The sequence below is a fragment of the Diabrotica undecimpunctata genome, chromosome 8 (assembly GCF_040954645.1).
Source record: "Diabrotica undecimpunctata isolate CICGRU chromosome 8, icDiaUnde3, whole genome shotgun sequence".
Classification (NCBI taxonomy): domain Eukaryota; kingdom Metazoa; phylum Arthropoda; class Insecta; order Coleoptera; family Chrysomelidae; genus Diabrotica; species Diabrotica undecimpunctata.
In genome coordinates, this window is record NC_092810.1 from 76,577,105 (window position 1) to 76,594,013 (window position 16,909).

The 16,909-nt window shown below is 33.3% G+C and overlaps 1 protein-coding gene across 9 annotated transcripts in view; it reads left to right on the forward strand.

The window, feature by feature from the left end:
- Positions 1-16,909, forward strand: part of DIP2 (disco-interacting protein 2) — a 1,036,664-nt gene that overhangs the window by 904,289 nt on the left and 115,466 nt on the right. The gene's annotated exons all lie outside the window — the stretch shown is intronic.

Genomic DNA, 16,909 nt, shown 5'->3' on the forward strand with positions numbered 1-16,909 from the left:
TATATTCTGCCTCGTAGCTAGATAAAGCTAATGATTTTTAAAAAGAAAAGGACAGTTAAGATTTGATTTCACGTACAAGGCGCCTGCGCATCCGCTTATACGTATTTCGGCCTAATAGGCCCCATCAGAACGGCTTTCGCAGTCGCTCTTTCGTTAGCGGATGCGCAGGCGCCCTGTACGTGAAATCAAATCTTAACTGTCTTTTTCTTTTTATTCCAATATACTCTGTACGAGTACTACAAACCAATTCGCTAAGAATTTTGCTTAGTTGAGGAGATATGTTGTGAAATGCAATTTTTAGATTCCCCATGTCTCTAATAACATCTTTATCAACGTCTGTTTTGCCTTGCAATTCTTAGAAGGCACAGATTAAAGCAGAATTCTGAATTTGGTTTCGAAAATTAGTTTACGGATTCTAATGATTTTTGTTTTGCACTTTGCCAAGATATTGTAGAGCCACAAAGGTTAAATGCATATCCAGTAAAGGATCTTACAATCTAATGTATTGCTTGCCCAATGAGAGAATGTGTCAATCAGAGAATAATTAATAGTATCTTTTAAATACCTCAACACTCTTTTTGCACATTTCAAATAAGACTCAGTATATACATTGTTAAATTGGCTCAAGAAACTGACTGTAAAGGATATATCTGTTCTGGCCAAAACAGATAAATACATCAAACTACCAATTACCATCTGATAAGGAAACTTATCTCTAATACAATTTTACTATTATCAATTGTTCAAGATAATTTTGTTAAAAATGCGAATTATCAACAAGAAAGTAAAATAGAGTAAAGTCGCAATGGCACTGGTTTGACAAGTGATAATATGTATATTATTTTATCTATCGATGCATGCTTTAAAATCTCACACAACTGACACTTTAAACTAGTAGCGTTGAGCGCTTGCTGTTTTTTATTTCATCTTTGATGCCACGCGTTTTTAACAACTGAAACCCTCATTTGTGAATTCAGTTTTTTTAAAGTATCCGTTGAGAAGAGCGGCACTAAACGCATGTTTTTCGGATGTTTTAACCTTCCGACATTTATTTTCATAGTATGTATATCACTTACTAGTATACAACGTTAATCTATTTACCGGCGGAAAAAATGGTCTGAGTCACTATAACCTGTTAAAACTTATAAATGAAACGAACCAGTTGAGTATACGGTTAAGACTACTTTATTTTGTTCCAAAAGTGAACTTTTGATACTTCCTGTAAATGACATATGGCGCTAATATTTAAATTTTGTTTACTTCATATCAATATTTTAACAGAAAACAGTCGCAGAATACTTGAGTCAGAACACAGTATGTCTGAGAACACTTGAGAATTTCCAGAATCTTTAATGACTCTTAGCAATTTTCTTAATTTCAACTGCTATGACTTTGTGCGTCTAAGTAATAGTTTTTTACGTTTATTCTAATAAAAGAATAAGTAAAATGACTGCATAAAAATCAGATCAGATTTAAGAAGTATAAATTGGATATTCTACAAAAATATAGCAATGATATTAGACGAGAAAAACTAATTTTTAGACGCGACAACGGTGTATATTTGAGAGCATGTGTATTAAGATGCATATTTGCCAAACCTATCAACGAAGTTAATCCCGTTGGAATATATTTGTATTAATCGCGTCCCAATATCCAAAACAAAGAAATATATTACAATTCGTATTATCATTAACAACTGTTACACTGTCTAGATATCAACAAGTTTTACTATAATCGCTTCCTATGATTAGAATCTAAAGAATGTGTCTGGGTGAAAACTTACAATTCATCACATATTCAAAATCGCGCAACACTGTAAGACTTGGTATCCTGTAAAAATGTTGAGATTTAGATGAGAAACTAACATCAACTGTCCTTGAAAATTTTTCAATACTTGATAAAAAATTACATAGAACTGACCAATTTCCCGAAATAACTGACCATTGGAGATCAATTTGTAACCTTTTAGGTGGTATAGTTATATTTCAGAAATACTAGCTGTAACATAGTGATTTAGAAAAACGCGGAAACCTACTGTTCTCCTAGTATTTTTAAAATGTTTACTGTCGTAAGGAACTGCAATCCTGGTATTTTTAAAATTTTTAATGGACTGCGCTTGCGTGCTAAGGTTATTGCAACTTTATTAATTATTTTCACCCCAAAAGCAAACTGACCAAACGCTCAATATATCTGACCATTTGTCAGCATTTTAATCTCTATCGAATACAATCATTTGTTTTATAGATTTCGTTCAATGAGGTGCCAACATCTTTTTTTGTCCTTGAAAATTTTCAACCCTTAATAAAAAATTAACCAGAACTGACCAAAAGCTGAAACCAACTGACCATTTGTGACCAAAACGTGACCATTCAGACGGTATAATTATTTTTACGAAATTCGATCAATGAGGTGCCAACATCCCAGAGCCTGTTTCAACTGACTTTATAAATACTATACGTCGATAGAAATCTTCGAATTTCTTCTTTCGTGATTTGTTAATCTATTTTAACTCAATATCATGAGTTAAGCAAGAGGAATTTCTACGGTTTGCTTTCCGAATTAATATTTTTTTTTTAGTTGCGATCACTGTAAGAAGTTTTGTAATAAACGGTAAACAGTTCATCTTAAATACTTGTAATAACAACAATAACAATAAACAATAATAACAATATCGGACCACAAAATTTTTTCTCCTTCAGAAGTTAGAATATAATTGGTTACCATTTTCTACTGCAAATGTTTTAAATCAAAAAAATCTGTAAAGTTCATTTATATAATTTTGTATGGAGTACCAGTTTTTTTGAAGCGAAGCTTCTGTCCAGGCGTTGTATTCCTTTTTTCTCTATCGTAAAATGCTGAGGCGAGCGCCACGAGAAGGCATCATGGGTAGCGTCACGAAATAGTGGTTCTTCACATCGATTCACTACTCTCGATCAATTCGTTTCTAGTCATTATATATTTATTCTAAACAGGTTTAATTGAAAAATTGAAAAATTGATGGTGGGACAGAGCTAGAAGTACAGATATACGACGTAGATGCAAGATGGAGAACATCAAGGACTGGGTAAGCAATAGAAGAGTAGAATGGAACGATCATATAAGCCGAATGATAACAAATACATTAGTTAAGACGGCATAAAGACCACAAAAGCGATGGAAAAACTTACTGGAGGCACATTGAAAAACAGACAGAGTCATGTCTACTTAAAAAGAAGAAGAAGAAGAGGTTTAAATTAAAAACTGCATGAAAAATAACTAACAAAATACAGACATTAAATGAGAAGTAAACAATTAAAAGAATATGTGTCAATAAAAGATCCGATTCGTAACGCTTGTCAAAATTTAAGTCATAAATGTCATCCAATTAATAACAATATTGAATCATCCTTTTAAATTTTTATGACACTTGCCGTTTTAAAATAATTTTATATAAACACAATTATTATTTTTAAACATCTTATTTAGTTTATACAATAATTAAATTTACTATCAAATGATATTTATTTATAATTTAGCATTAATTTAATATTTTGTCTGAATTTGACTGGTCTGTCAGAAATAAACAACGTATGCTTTGTTAATACATTAGCAGGTGGCGTTAGTAGCAAATATAATAATTTATTGAATTATTTTAATCTATATTATTCAAAATGAATCGCCGAAATGTTTGTACGTGCATCACTTCAGAACGACTGCACCAAATTAGAGAATTCTTTTTTTGTTGTGTTTGCAATTATAAATTGTAAAAGATAGTTTCCAAAAAAATTGTACCGAAAAACAGTTTTTCTGTAATTTTAAATGACATCACAAACGGCATCCCACTGTAGTTAATTTAGCTGTTCACCTGGTGAATGGACGACGACTTTATTAGAAGGCGAACGAAAAGCAAATTTTGCATTGAAATTACCATTAAACAAACAAATTAATGAAACACCAGATTGTAACATCACCAAAACTAGAGCAATGGTGAAGATTTTACAGATGTGCCAATTAATCGTTTGGGATAAATCTACATTGGCCCACAAGAGGTCATAACTACGAAATATATTCGTGACAATCAATATTTTTGGTGGAGCCATGATTCTATTTTCAGACTTTTCCATATTTAATAATTATTCCCCAATTAACTACTGCGGACGAACTAAACGCCTAAGACGCTCCAATTGGAAAATAACATGCGAGTGTTTTTGCAACAAGATTAAATTGCAATTGTGTTTTCGAAGCAGTTATTAGATATTGGAAATGGTGGAGTCGCTATTGACACCTCGACGGGATTCATTTCATTACCCAGAGTTCTATTACTTAACAGACTCGAAAGAGGAGCTTATTGAACTTTGATACATTATTGTAGTTTAAGGCGGTACGAAGTTCGACGGGTCAGCTAGTATAATATAATTTGTTAATAATATAAATAATAAATAAATAATAAAATTACTTTATTCAATTTTAAAACTAATAATATGCAGCTTCGCGCTAGTCTACTGGACCGCCTACTGTACCATATTTTTTTGCGTTACAAATAAACAGGAATTCACTCCGAAGGAGTGTAAATGGACTGATCTTCTGCTATAGCACACGTTTCTTCTGTTTTTCAATCAGCGAGGCTATAAACGAGGTTATAAATTTGTTTTTATTTTGACTATAGCAATTTTCACGATATAACACCACAGGAAGGCCTTCAGAGCATTCATTTAGGCGCTTTATTACTGAATTAAGGCTGCAGAAATGATTTCTGCTGTTGGCTTGATAATAGACATTTACGGGAGAATATCACTTACTGATTCAACAGGCTTTAACACTGCGATCAAGCAGGCAAGGGGAAATCTGATTATTTTCTCGAGAGTACACTGCGAATGAATGAATAGCGTAACACAAAAAGGAGAGATGCCATGCGATCCTGGTAGCCATCGGCACTGTCCTGATTTCGGGTCAGACAGTGTCAAATAGGTCACTTGGCATAAGCGCGCGCGCAACCAAGCTACCCATGGTAAATAAGCGACTGGAAGAGAAAACCAAACATAGAAGCTTCAAAGTAGAAAATCGATGAATATAAGGACATGGAACGTCAGAGGTCTTCTCAAAACTGGAAAAATTCACATAGTAGAGCAAGAGATAATAAGGCAAAATGTTAATATATATGGTCTAGCAGAAACACACTAGAGAGATCAATGACATTTTAAAACAAAAAACCACACTATCTATTGACATCAAAATAGAATGTGTGTTTATTTAATCTTAACTAATTATTCTGTCAACGTCCGAGTATGTGAGGAAGCAGACATTTGTTTAATATAACTTCTCTGCTTATGTAGGTATCGTATTTCCCAATATTGTTTAACCTTCCAGTTCTCACGCATGGTGCAGGAGACCGGCTGAAGACGGATTAGAGCCTTAGAGCGGTATATGCCACTGCTCAATACTTACTAGAGCAGTGGTATATACTGTTCTGATGAGACAATTTATTGTAAGTACTCGAATGTTTCAGCACATTCATATATCTTAGTTAGATTTTAGCAATGGGAGATTATGAACACAGGCAAGCTCCTATTTCTAGTTTTTAGCCCCAGCTGGTCTATGACACGGAGGCAACTAAACCTATACAAAACTCTAGTATCACTATCCGAAGGTTAAGCAAACTGTTTATAATTAATCATATTAGATAATGTTTACAAATCTGCTGATGACAATACAAAATATAAAATTTTAACTACAATTACCTTTTAAACCATTACTCTCATCAGTTTGTACAATTAAAATCTCTTCGTTTGGTAAATGTGCATAATTGTGTTCTGCAATTAAAAAATTTCATAAAATAGTAATAATTGCTATCTTTTAAATACTTACCACAATGGGGTATCTCAAATGATTGAAGCATGTGTAGATTGTGCATCTCTACTTGTTGAAGGACTTTCAACTAAAACAAAAAGTTAATATAATAGTTTATACCATGATTCACTTCAAGTAAAATAATTTTTATTAATTGCATATCAGGGTTACTTACTTTCTGTTACATTTGCTTCTGCACACAACATTGAAATACTTATGGGATGTACATTAGAAGAGGAATCTAAAATCAATCAGTTATTTGTTCTCGGGAATTGCATTTGGATACAATCTATGACTCTAGAAGACTGCAGAAGCAAACTTATCTTGAAAGTGCCTGTGGCATATTCATTCTGTTTTAAAAACTAGAGGAATTCATCATATCTAAATTAGGATTTTTTATAACACTAAGTCACTTCCTAAATCGTATATCTTTATCAGGATTTAGAAAGGCATGTCTAACTGTTGACGAATTGGTACATTGTACGATACAACGTTTATTGTGAAAAACCATATTTAACTAATTATTATTAATCTGCAAAATACTATTTGAACGCCACGAACATTTAAAACACAGACTACTGAGGTAAGTGATTTGTAATTTAGAAACTGATTTGAGGTTAATGCTAACAATAACCTAGAGATATTAAACCACGATTAGTTTGATTTCTTTGCAATTTGCAATAATAACCATCAAATCAAACAATAGACTGACAGTTAGCAATTGACAATTATAATTTTTATTTTTGTTCTAAACCTAAACTGCAGAGTATAGTGACATTAAAATATTTGTATCGGTACTAGAAGTGACATTTACCAAATCAGGCGTAAAATTGAAAATTTCTTTACGGCATTCATCTTGTCAAACTTCAACATTTCTAACCAGTTCTGTCAGAAATAAGTTCTATTTTGTGGTTCTGATCATGCTGTATTTAAATGCAATCAATTTCTTGCAGAATCATCTCAAAAACGTTTTGACTTTGCTAAACAGAAAAAATGTTGTATAAACTGCTTGTCTAAAACTCATGTTACGGTCAAATGCCTTTCATCTAGAATATGTACACATTATAATAAAAAACTGATGATACTGCTCTTCACTTTAATAATTTCAATGCGAATAATCATTCTTCTTCTTCTCCTAACGAGGTTGCTAGTTTATCTAACGATCCCATGCTTTCTATTTCCGCCTTATCAAATACTTTGACAAATAATGTCTTGCCAGTTACAGCTACAATCTATGTTCTCGATCGTCTTGGTAAAGCCTTGGGAGTTTAGAAGAGCCTTATTAGACAGTGCGTCTGAAGCTGGCTTCATTAGTAAAGAATGCGCAGACAAATTAAGTGTCCCTAGATTCAATGTGACTTTATCGATATAGGGTCTTGCTAGAATATGTAGCAAGTTCTGCTAGAATGTGCAGTTTCTACTAATGATTCTGAGCAATTGGTTGCGACATTAAAACAATTCTGGGCTATCGAGGAAGTACAAGAAGTTAGATCTTATTCTCCGGAAGACTCGTTCTGTGAGAAGCTATATTCTCATACTACTTATAGAAATACCGAGGACAGATTTGTAGTAACTCTGCCTTTCAAAAACGAAATACCTTCTTTTGATGACACAAAACGTTTAGCTTTACAAAGATTTAGTTCTTTAAAGCGCAGATTTGCCAAAAATTATTCAACAAAGATTCAATATTCGAATTTCATCAAAAGTTTCATACATAATAATTATCTAAATTCTATTCAGCCAAGTACGGCAATAAATAGTGCTTATTATCTACCACATAATTGTATCTGAAAGGAGTCCAGTATCACTCCACTGCGCGTTGTGTTTGATGCCTCCGCACACGCCTCTAACTTTCCGTCTTTAAACGATACCTTATATCTAATTCCAAAATGACAAAATGATCTTGTAAATCTATTGCTTAAATTCAGGTTTCATATATATGTCTTCACTGCAGATATTAAATCCATGTTTATACTGATTCTTATCGCTCCTGAGCAAAAAAGATTTCAAAGAATACTTTGGCGTTTTTCGGAACAGAAATCTATTGCTGAATACGAACTTACTCGGGTTACTTTCGATGTGTCTAGCTTACCATATCGTGCTAGACAGGTAACTGGACTTACCTGTGGCCTCATCTATACTCCTAAATGATACTTACATAGATGATGTGGTGATAGGAAAGGATTCTTTACAAAGTAGTGTTCTTGCTATAAAAGAATTAGTATCTTTATTGAAACGTGGTGGATTTGAGTTACGAAAATGGGCAAGTAATGCACCTCAAATATTCTCTGTAGCTAATATTCTCTTAAGCCAAATAGCTTGCATATTCGATCCTTATGGTATTCTTAATCCTGTCACTTTGATAGCGAAGACTATTATTCAGCGTCTTGGGCTACTTGATTTAGATTGGGATGCAATTCCACCTTTGGAAATTACTTTAAGGTGGGAACAATTCAAATTAAATTGCCTATACTGTCTAAGTTTTCCATACCTCGTCATATTCCTTTAAATGAATTGTTTTCTAAGAGCTTCATGGGTTTTGTGACGCCTCTTTACTTGAATCTTCTGCTGTTACATACCTTCGTGTTTGTTATGATACAGGATTCATCAAAACTTATTTTCTTTTAGCCCGAACAAAAGTATCTCCTACCAGGGTACAAACTATTTCTCGTCTTAAGCTCAATGCAACAGTAATTCTAAGTAAATTAATATCTTATATACTGCAAACTCTCACTATCCCGTTTAGTAGAATTTACGCATGATCAGATTCGATTATTGTCCTTCGTTGGATTAATTCACCGACTGTTTTGTGTAAAATGTAGAGGTCGCTGGTTAAATGAAATTAGAATAATAATGAAGAAAAAATGCAATATTTTGACTGTAAATAAATAAGCGAAAATAGCAAATATTAATTGTGAATAAATTACGAAAATTAGCTGGCTTTTACTCATTGCTGTTTTCTGTACAAAGCGTAGACTTACCTTTTGAAATATTGGTGAATTAATTATTGAAGCAGGCAGTAGAATAGTACCACGTCACGACGTTAGCGGGCGCCCGGCACCGAGGATCAAAAGAGATAAACTAGATGCGTTTCGTTTGCTGTCTTGGTGTCTTGAAATGACCAGAAAACCCTCTGGCCGTTCCTAGGTGGTGTATGGGACACGTGCTCCCCTATAAATCAGCGCTATTGTATGGCGCTTTTGAATGGCGATAACCTAACTTAATGGTAACTGAAATATGATACTTCACAGCGGTTTCTGTGAGAAGACTTTCAGGAGCAAAGTAATGCAACTAATCAACTAATTAGATTAGTGCAACAAAGATATCTGAAGGAAATACAAGTTAAAGGTAATACTGTCAAATTCAAATATCTGAAAAAATTAAATCCCTTCTTTAATTCACATGATCTTCCAAGAGTGGGTGGAAGACAGCCAGTCAGAATTTGCGTATGACAAGGGCTTTCCTCTTCTTTTACCTTCCAAAGGTAATTTTATCAAAGTGCTTATTTCGGAAGTTCATATTATACATCTATATGCAGGCATTCAAGGTTCGCACATGACCTTGTCACAAAACTTTTGGATAATTTAATCTAAACGTGTTATTCGTAGTGTTCTTTCAAAATGTGTTTCCTGTTGGAGACTAAAACCTTATAATTATCAACCTTATAAGTATCAAGGCCAAACCATTTTCTTGCGTTGGCGTCAACTTTAGATGTCCTTTTGTGATACGACCCAATAAGCTTAAAAATTCTAAATTAACGAAAGCCTATATTTACTTATTTGTATGCTTTGCCACTAAGGCTTGCACCTAGAATTGGTATCTGAACTTAGTACCGAGGCATTTTTAGGCTCATTCAGACGTTTTGTAGCACGTCGAGGACGTTGCTCTGTTATCTATTCTGATTGCGGAAAAAATTTTGTAGGTGCAAATCCTTTTTAGAAGACATTAAGTCACATTTTGGTAAAAACGACGTCATTACATGACATTTAAATCCTCCTGTAGCTGTCCATTTTGGTGGATTATTTAAAGCCGATATAAAAAGCGTAAAAACACATGTGTCTAGAGTCAATAGGCGAACACGTTTTAACCTATGAAGAATTTAATACATTATTCATACAAATAGGGGCTGTCTTAAATAGTCGTTCTTTATGTCCTCTCAGTAATAATCCAAATGATTTTTTAGTGTTAACACCTGAACATTTTCTTACACTAGAGCCTTTAAAAATAATTCGCGATCTGGATTACAGTGATGTTCATTTAAATAGACTAAGTCATTGGCAATTGCTGCAACGATTACATGCAGACTTTTGGCGAAGACGGAGCAGAGAATATTTATATACTCTTCATCAACGCACGAAGTGGCATAAAAATGAGGGTACTCCTTATATAGGTACACTCGTACTGTACGTAATGAGACCAAGCCTCCCTTCAATGGCAAATGGGTCGAATTAAAACTTTAATTTTCGGTCAAAATGATATTGTGCTCGTAGCTATCGTATAAACCGCGAAATGTGAACTTAACCGACCTTTGGTGATGCTATGCCCTCTGTCATACATTAACTAAAAATGCAAATATGCATTTTAATGGTTGGAATGTTACGCTCCTCCAGACATATTCTTATTTTTTTTTTATTAAGTTATTTTTATTATTTTATTTTATATTTAATTATTTACTTAACTTGTGTGTTTGTCTTCTGTGTATATACGTAAACTAATACGGTCCTATACACATCGCCCCTGTGGTACTTAAGGGAGGCGGACTACATGTACTTCAGTCTTGTATAAACCAACGCGATAAACACTCCAGTTTTGTGTAAAACCACCACCCAAATGCCCCCTGGCCCAGTGCACTGTGGAAGAAGCAAAAGTGTTAATTAAACATCACAGGTACCGTAATTTCATTTGCATACACACTTCTTCTTCTTCTAATGGCGCTACAACCCTTTGTGAGTCTTGGCCTGCTTAACAATGTTCTTCCATTCTGCTCTGTCGGATACTTTCCTTCACCACTGCCTGATGTTCATGGTTTTAAGATCCCTCTCTACGTCGTCTATCCATCTTTTACGGGGCCTTCCTCTTGTTCTGTTTCCTTGGGGCTTCCATCTCTGGACTACTTTTACAGCTCGATTATCTGGCATTCTTTCTAGGTGACCAAGCCAGTTTAGTCTTTGTAACTTTACAAATCTGACAATATCTGCGCTCTGCATTAGTTCATCCAGCTCGTGGTTCATTTTAATTCTCCACGAACCATCGCTGCATTGGGTTGGTCCAAATATCTTTCTTAGTATTTTGCGCTCAAATATTCTCAGTTGATTTTCATCAGTGGTTGAGAGGGTCCACGTTTCACATCCATATGTGACCACTGGTCTAATTACTGTTTTGTAGATTCTCAGCTTAGACTCATGATTTAGTAACTTACTTTTCATTAAGTCTTTGTATGCATAAAAGCACTTATTACCGCTAAGAATCCGTGCTTGTATTTCTTGACTGATGTTGTTGTTGTCATTTAATATTGAGCCTAGGTAGGGAAAAGTGGTGGCATATTTGTAGGTATGGTTGTCTACCTTCAGATTCTCATATTCGTTCGATTTTGTGCACTCCATATATTTTGTTTTGCTTTCATTTATATATAGACCAAACGTAGCAGCCTCTCGTTTCAGTTCTATAACTTTTTCGCTTAACCTTTTGTTGCGGCTCATTATGGCAACATCATCCGCATATGCGCATATTTGCATTGATCTTGTATTAATACAGCCGTTTGCATTTGCATACACACACAATATTGAAATTAGTTGATAAATTTTACATTTAACTTATTTTTATATAAAAATAATACCTGTACCTAATACTTTGGACAAATGTTAATTCTCATAATTAAAAATACAATTTGTATACCTGTATTTATATTAATCTCCCAACATTATAATTATCTATTTCCCAATATCCGTTCCTAAATTACTCATAGACCGTCGGATTTCAATACGACGTTCGACCATGATTTTATTCCTTATGCCTTTTTGTGTACTGAAAATGTCATATTAGATCAACAAAAAAAAATGAAATTTAGTTTTCACGCCATGGCATTATGTCTTTTTTTACACGTTCCTTATCCTGAAAACTAACAAACTTTCAAGTAGCATGAATGAGAAAAATCACGGGCATTGACTTATTTTAACAGTAGTTAACAAATCAATACTACTCTATCGATTCGTAAAATGGATTAATGGAGAAAATTTTTTACAAAAGAAAATTTTGTTTCCGGAACAAAAATTCAATTTTCATGAAAAGTTCCCCAGGAAACCACACAGTTTTCACATATTGCACTCTCCTTGATTTTATCTTTCAGTACTCTCAAAAGCACAAGGGATAGAATCGTGGACGAACTTCGTCGGAAATCCGACGGTCTATTATCGTAATATATCTATACAAATTGCAATTTACATTTCTTCTACATATGTAAATATTTTTAAATAACCCGATTCTTAGATTACCAATATAACATTACCACAGATAATCTCATTTAATATAGGTATCATGTATACACTTATACCCCTCCCACATATTTGATTGTCCATTATTGAATGAGCCATATAACCTAATAACAACTTGTTGCTTATACATTTTCGCAGAATTTTTAAAATAATTTTTTTTTGAAAACGATTGTTGGAGTGAAAATTTAATTAAAAATGTAATTTCCATTAAAATCAATTGGCTTAATCCCATCTAAACATAATATTTATCTTTTACGATCTTTGTTTTTTGTATAAATTGAAAGATAATGTTTCGTTAGATAAATTTGCAATGGGACGGTGTTGAACCAAAGAATAGTTTGTGATTTATAAGTCTTGTTACTGTTTATGTTAGCCGAAGAACCACATTTGAAAACCATCGGGTACAACATTAGTTTGTTCCATAAGAACAAACGCCTTATATCCCCATTTGTGGGGTTTTTGCGAATTATATTGTTTTATAACTGAACGCGCTTTTGTTAGAATTATCTGCTCATTTATGGTTAAAAATTCCTCTTTCGAAACTTTGAGTAACTGATTCATTAGTTTATTTACTAGCGGTCGGATTTTAAAAAGTTTATCAGGACCAGGATTGGCAGCAATAGCATCGTTATTGTTCGCAAAATATAAAAAACATTTTATTTCTTCCCATCTATTGCATGTCATAACGTCTGATATCAATCAATGATTCAGGCTGGAGTTTGAATGATTGAGGCAATTGCACTATTGACATAAATACAGGTTCCTAAGAACTGTTCCAGCTCATTTTCAGAAAGTTTCAAAAGTTTTTGAGGTCTTTTTTCCACTGAATATAATATAGTTTGACAAACTATATCTTTAATCATCTTATTTGTTAAAAAAAATTTTTAAAATGCGTAACGGGAATCCGCTTGTTGCAACTCAGGTGGCAGGTCAGTAGAACCGAGAAATCTTATATCATCATCTGATGTTACCAAATTTCCTTCTTTCCAAGTTAGATGATTTTTATTTCTATTCTTTATTAGATTACGTCGTAATTCGTCCAAAAAAATATCATCTTCGCTATCCGAACTGCTTTCTAAATCCGTTTCAGGGATAATAATATCTGATTAATTATTATCTATTATATCATCTTCATAGTATGACTCTGGGGCTAATAAAATAGGGGAAATATCAGCATCTGATAGCCCTTCGTCTTGGGCTATCATGTATCTATGGACATACAATCTGGTATGTCCACTACCACAAGAGATTCACCATAAAACTTTTTTGGATCTATTATCTAAAATAAAAAATAATATTACCTAGTTCAGAACGCATATTGTGCCAAATATGAAAGAGAGTGTTGCACGGCAGTGCATATTGTGGCATATATAGCACAAGCATATTTTTGATCAAAAAATACCAAAATACGTGAAAATACTTATAGATATTCTTTCTTGAAGGTCTATCCTTGATGTTGTGTTTTTTGTACAAAAATATTCAGTAGAAACTTCGATAATTGAATATAAAATTGCACAATTCTTATGAACAGCTGTCAGACCGCGGCCATTTGCAAATTTTCATAAAAGTTCACCTTGCTGCATGAGATGGCGCTTTATTGCGAAATATGTGCTTTATATGGACATTTCATGCATAAATACTTCCAAATAAGATTCGATCTCTAACGGTTAGGTATAAAACTAAGTTTTGTACAATATATGACTCACTATGCAGTAAGGGGTTGAATTGTTTGTAGATATCAGCAGAATTAATTATGTTAGGATTGTTAGTTTACAAAAAATAAAATATTGTTTTGTGTGTTTCGTTTGATGATTAAGTAAACAATATTTGTGTATTCATAATGTGATTATTTAACGAGCGACAATGCTGGCCGAAGAGAAATCCCATATTACACAAATTGCCAAATAAAATAATATGCCAACCGTAAATCTCGGAATATTTACTAATAATCATGTGTGTATCTCGTAGCACTGACCATACCACCTCTGTTAGCTAAATTGTTAGGCATTGACCGTCAAAGGTATCGAAATTGAGTTTCTACTAAGCCTAGGGGAAATACGTTATCAATCCTGAAATAAATGCACTGAACTAGACGTCACTGAAACGATAATAATTGAAGTTTGATATAACAAAATTTCGATAAACAGAAGAAAATTTCTAAATCTTGTGTGTTTCATAAATGAAAAGGTTTCTGCAATAATTTATGAATTTGTTTTATTAATTTTTTGCATATTTGACATTAGGCACTAATTTATTGTCCATTCTTGATATCATCGTTTGGTTCGACTAAACATAGTCCCTCTAGTATTTAGTCAAACGAGTACGTGCACTGCTTTTCTATTGCCATATAAACTTAGCCACAACTAAAGAGGTGGTAAATTCATGGGGCAAATACAACGGTTTTGTTACATTTTTGACCGAATTTAGTTAGTTGACTAGTTGATTATTTAGTTAGTACTTTCACGTGAGACTGAGATATCAACATATGGATTAACAGTGATTAAGGTAGCTCATGCAACCCTATTTCTTTCTTATACATAGTTAATATATCTAGGGATTTTATCTTGTAAGTTACTCCATTCGACTTTTTCAGCACTAAGCTTGTAACGAAATATTTTGCCTACCATAGAAGTATTAATACAAGGGGTAGAAAATTGAGGGAAGAGAAACTATGGGGGTGGAGAAGGGTAAGCAAAATAATCGCTACTTGTGCGAACGGGCACTCAGGCTTTGGTAGGAGAGCTGGGGTCGTGGATAAGTAAAAGACAAGAGGGTTTGGATTGGGGCAACTACAGAAAAATGAAATAAAGGGTCATAAATCTCTTGGAACAAACAAAAACAAAACGAAACAGGAAACACCTCAAGAAATTTAATATAGGGCGCCACTTGAGGTGCCTAATTATACCTATTACAACCAGCTAGTTGTAACTGGAGATATAATTATCAGAGATGCAAAACATTCAAAATATTTTTCAAATTAAACTCAAAAAGGGTTAGTTAAAAAAATAAACAAATGTTAAGAAACAAAATTTAACATTTATTTTTGTGTCACCACAAACAGTTACAAAACATAGAGAACATAAAAACACTATATTAATAGTCACAATTAAAAAAAAATACAAAAAAAACTTACAATTGTTAATGGGCGACAATTTGTAGCAGAAATAAATTATTACAAATAAAAAAAATATCTTTTTAAGTGAAACTATGCATAGTGGTTAACCTTCTTTAAAAAACAAAAACAAAATCTCAAATATGATTAGGTATTTATCAAATGTCAAAAATAGTGCTAACTGTCATAGGTTAATACTAAATTTAAAACAAAACTGAACAAATAAAATGACAGCTAAAAGTCAAACCATAAAATTTACAACTTTAAATATTACAATTTTTTTGTATGAAAGCAATTATTACGTTTATTTAAAAAATTTCTGCTTTACTTTTAAAATCTGATCACAAAAAAAAGTTACCTGAGTTTCACTGTATAACTTTCAATAACTGGAACAAAAAACTACATCTTCAAACTGTAAAAAAAATATCCCTAAATGGCTGCTTAGGACATTGAGGTTTGAGGTGGAAACTGGCACATTGGATACACCATGTAAACGCTTCTTAAAAACTGGACAATGGAAATGTTGATATGTTTATAAATACATTACTTGAGTAAAATACCACTTCTCTAACATATTTGTCGGTTTTCTTTTTGACCGACCTCTAAAACGTCTTCATTCTTCCGTTACCTCTGTCAACCTCATCAACTGCACTTAAAACTCAACACTGCTACTATACTGCACATTTTTGCATGACAAAAGACGAAAAAAATAAAAAAAACATTACGAATTAAAAGAAAAATTCGGACTAACACCGAAACCACTGCCTCTAACAGCGGCTCCACTGAGAGTGACGAAATTATCTAAAAAAATTGCTCACATCAGTTAGAATAAACAAACCACTTTGGGTATAAACTAAACACAACGGAAATTAAGACGTAAATTAATTTGAAAACGCAATATCAGGCGGTTTGAACAAAGAAATATCGAAGAATTTGCGCCTGTGACATAAATAAACAATAAAATGATTCATTATCGACGGCGGCGGCCTAAAACGAACGAAAGATTATATTGGTTATAAATTGAAGGATACGAACTAAGAAACATTGAAAAAATTCTTCGTTATTATAATGCATATATAAGGGGATTTCAATTAACACATATACGAGGGGATTCCAATAAATTTCAAATGCTACAAGCTTATACTAATTCCGTAACTGTTTCTGAATTATGTGCCATAAAAGGTGTTCTTGTAACTTTTTTGGCTAATTTGTTCGCATTTTCATTTCTCCCCACCCCACTATAACCGGGAAACCATAAGGGTAACTAAATTTTGCTTGCTTAGTTCATTTAATTTCCTTAAGAAATGCCATACGACTTTGTAGCTGATTGTTCATCTCTTCTGGCTAATTCGTCCGGATTATCGCATAACCATCGAACGACCCATCAGAAACGGTGGGTGCCAATGGGTAACAATATCTGCATGGGTAACAACTCTGAAAGTTGGGAGCCAATGTAGAACAATAAAACTCACAACTTTGT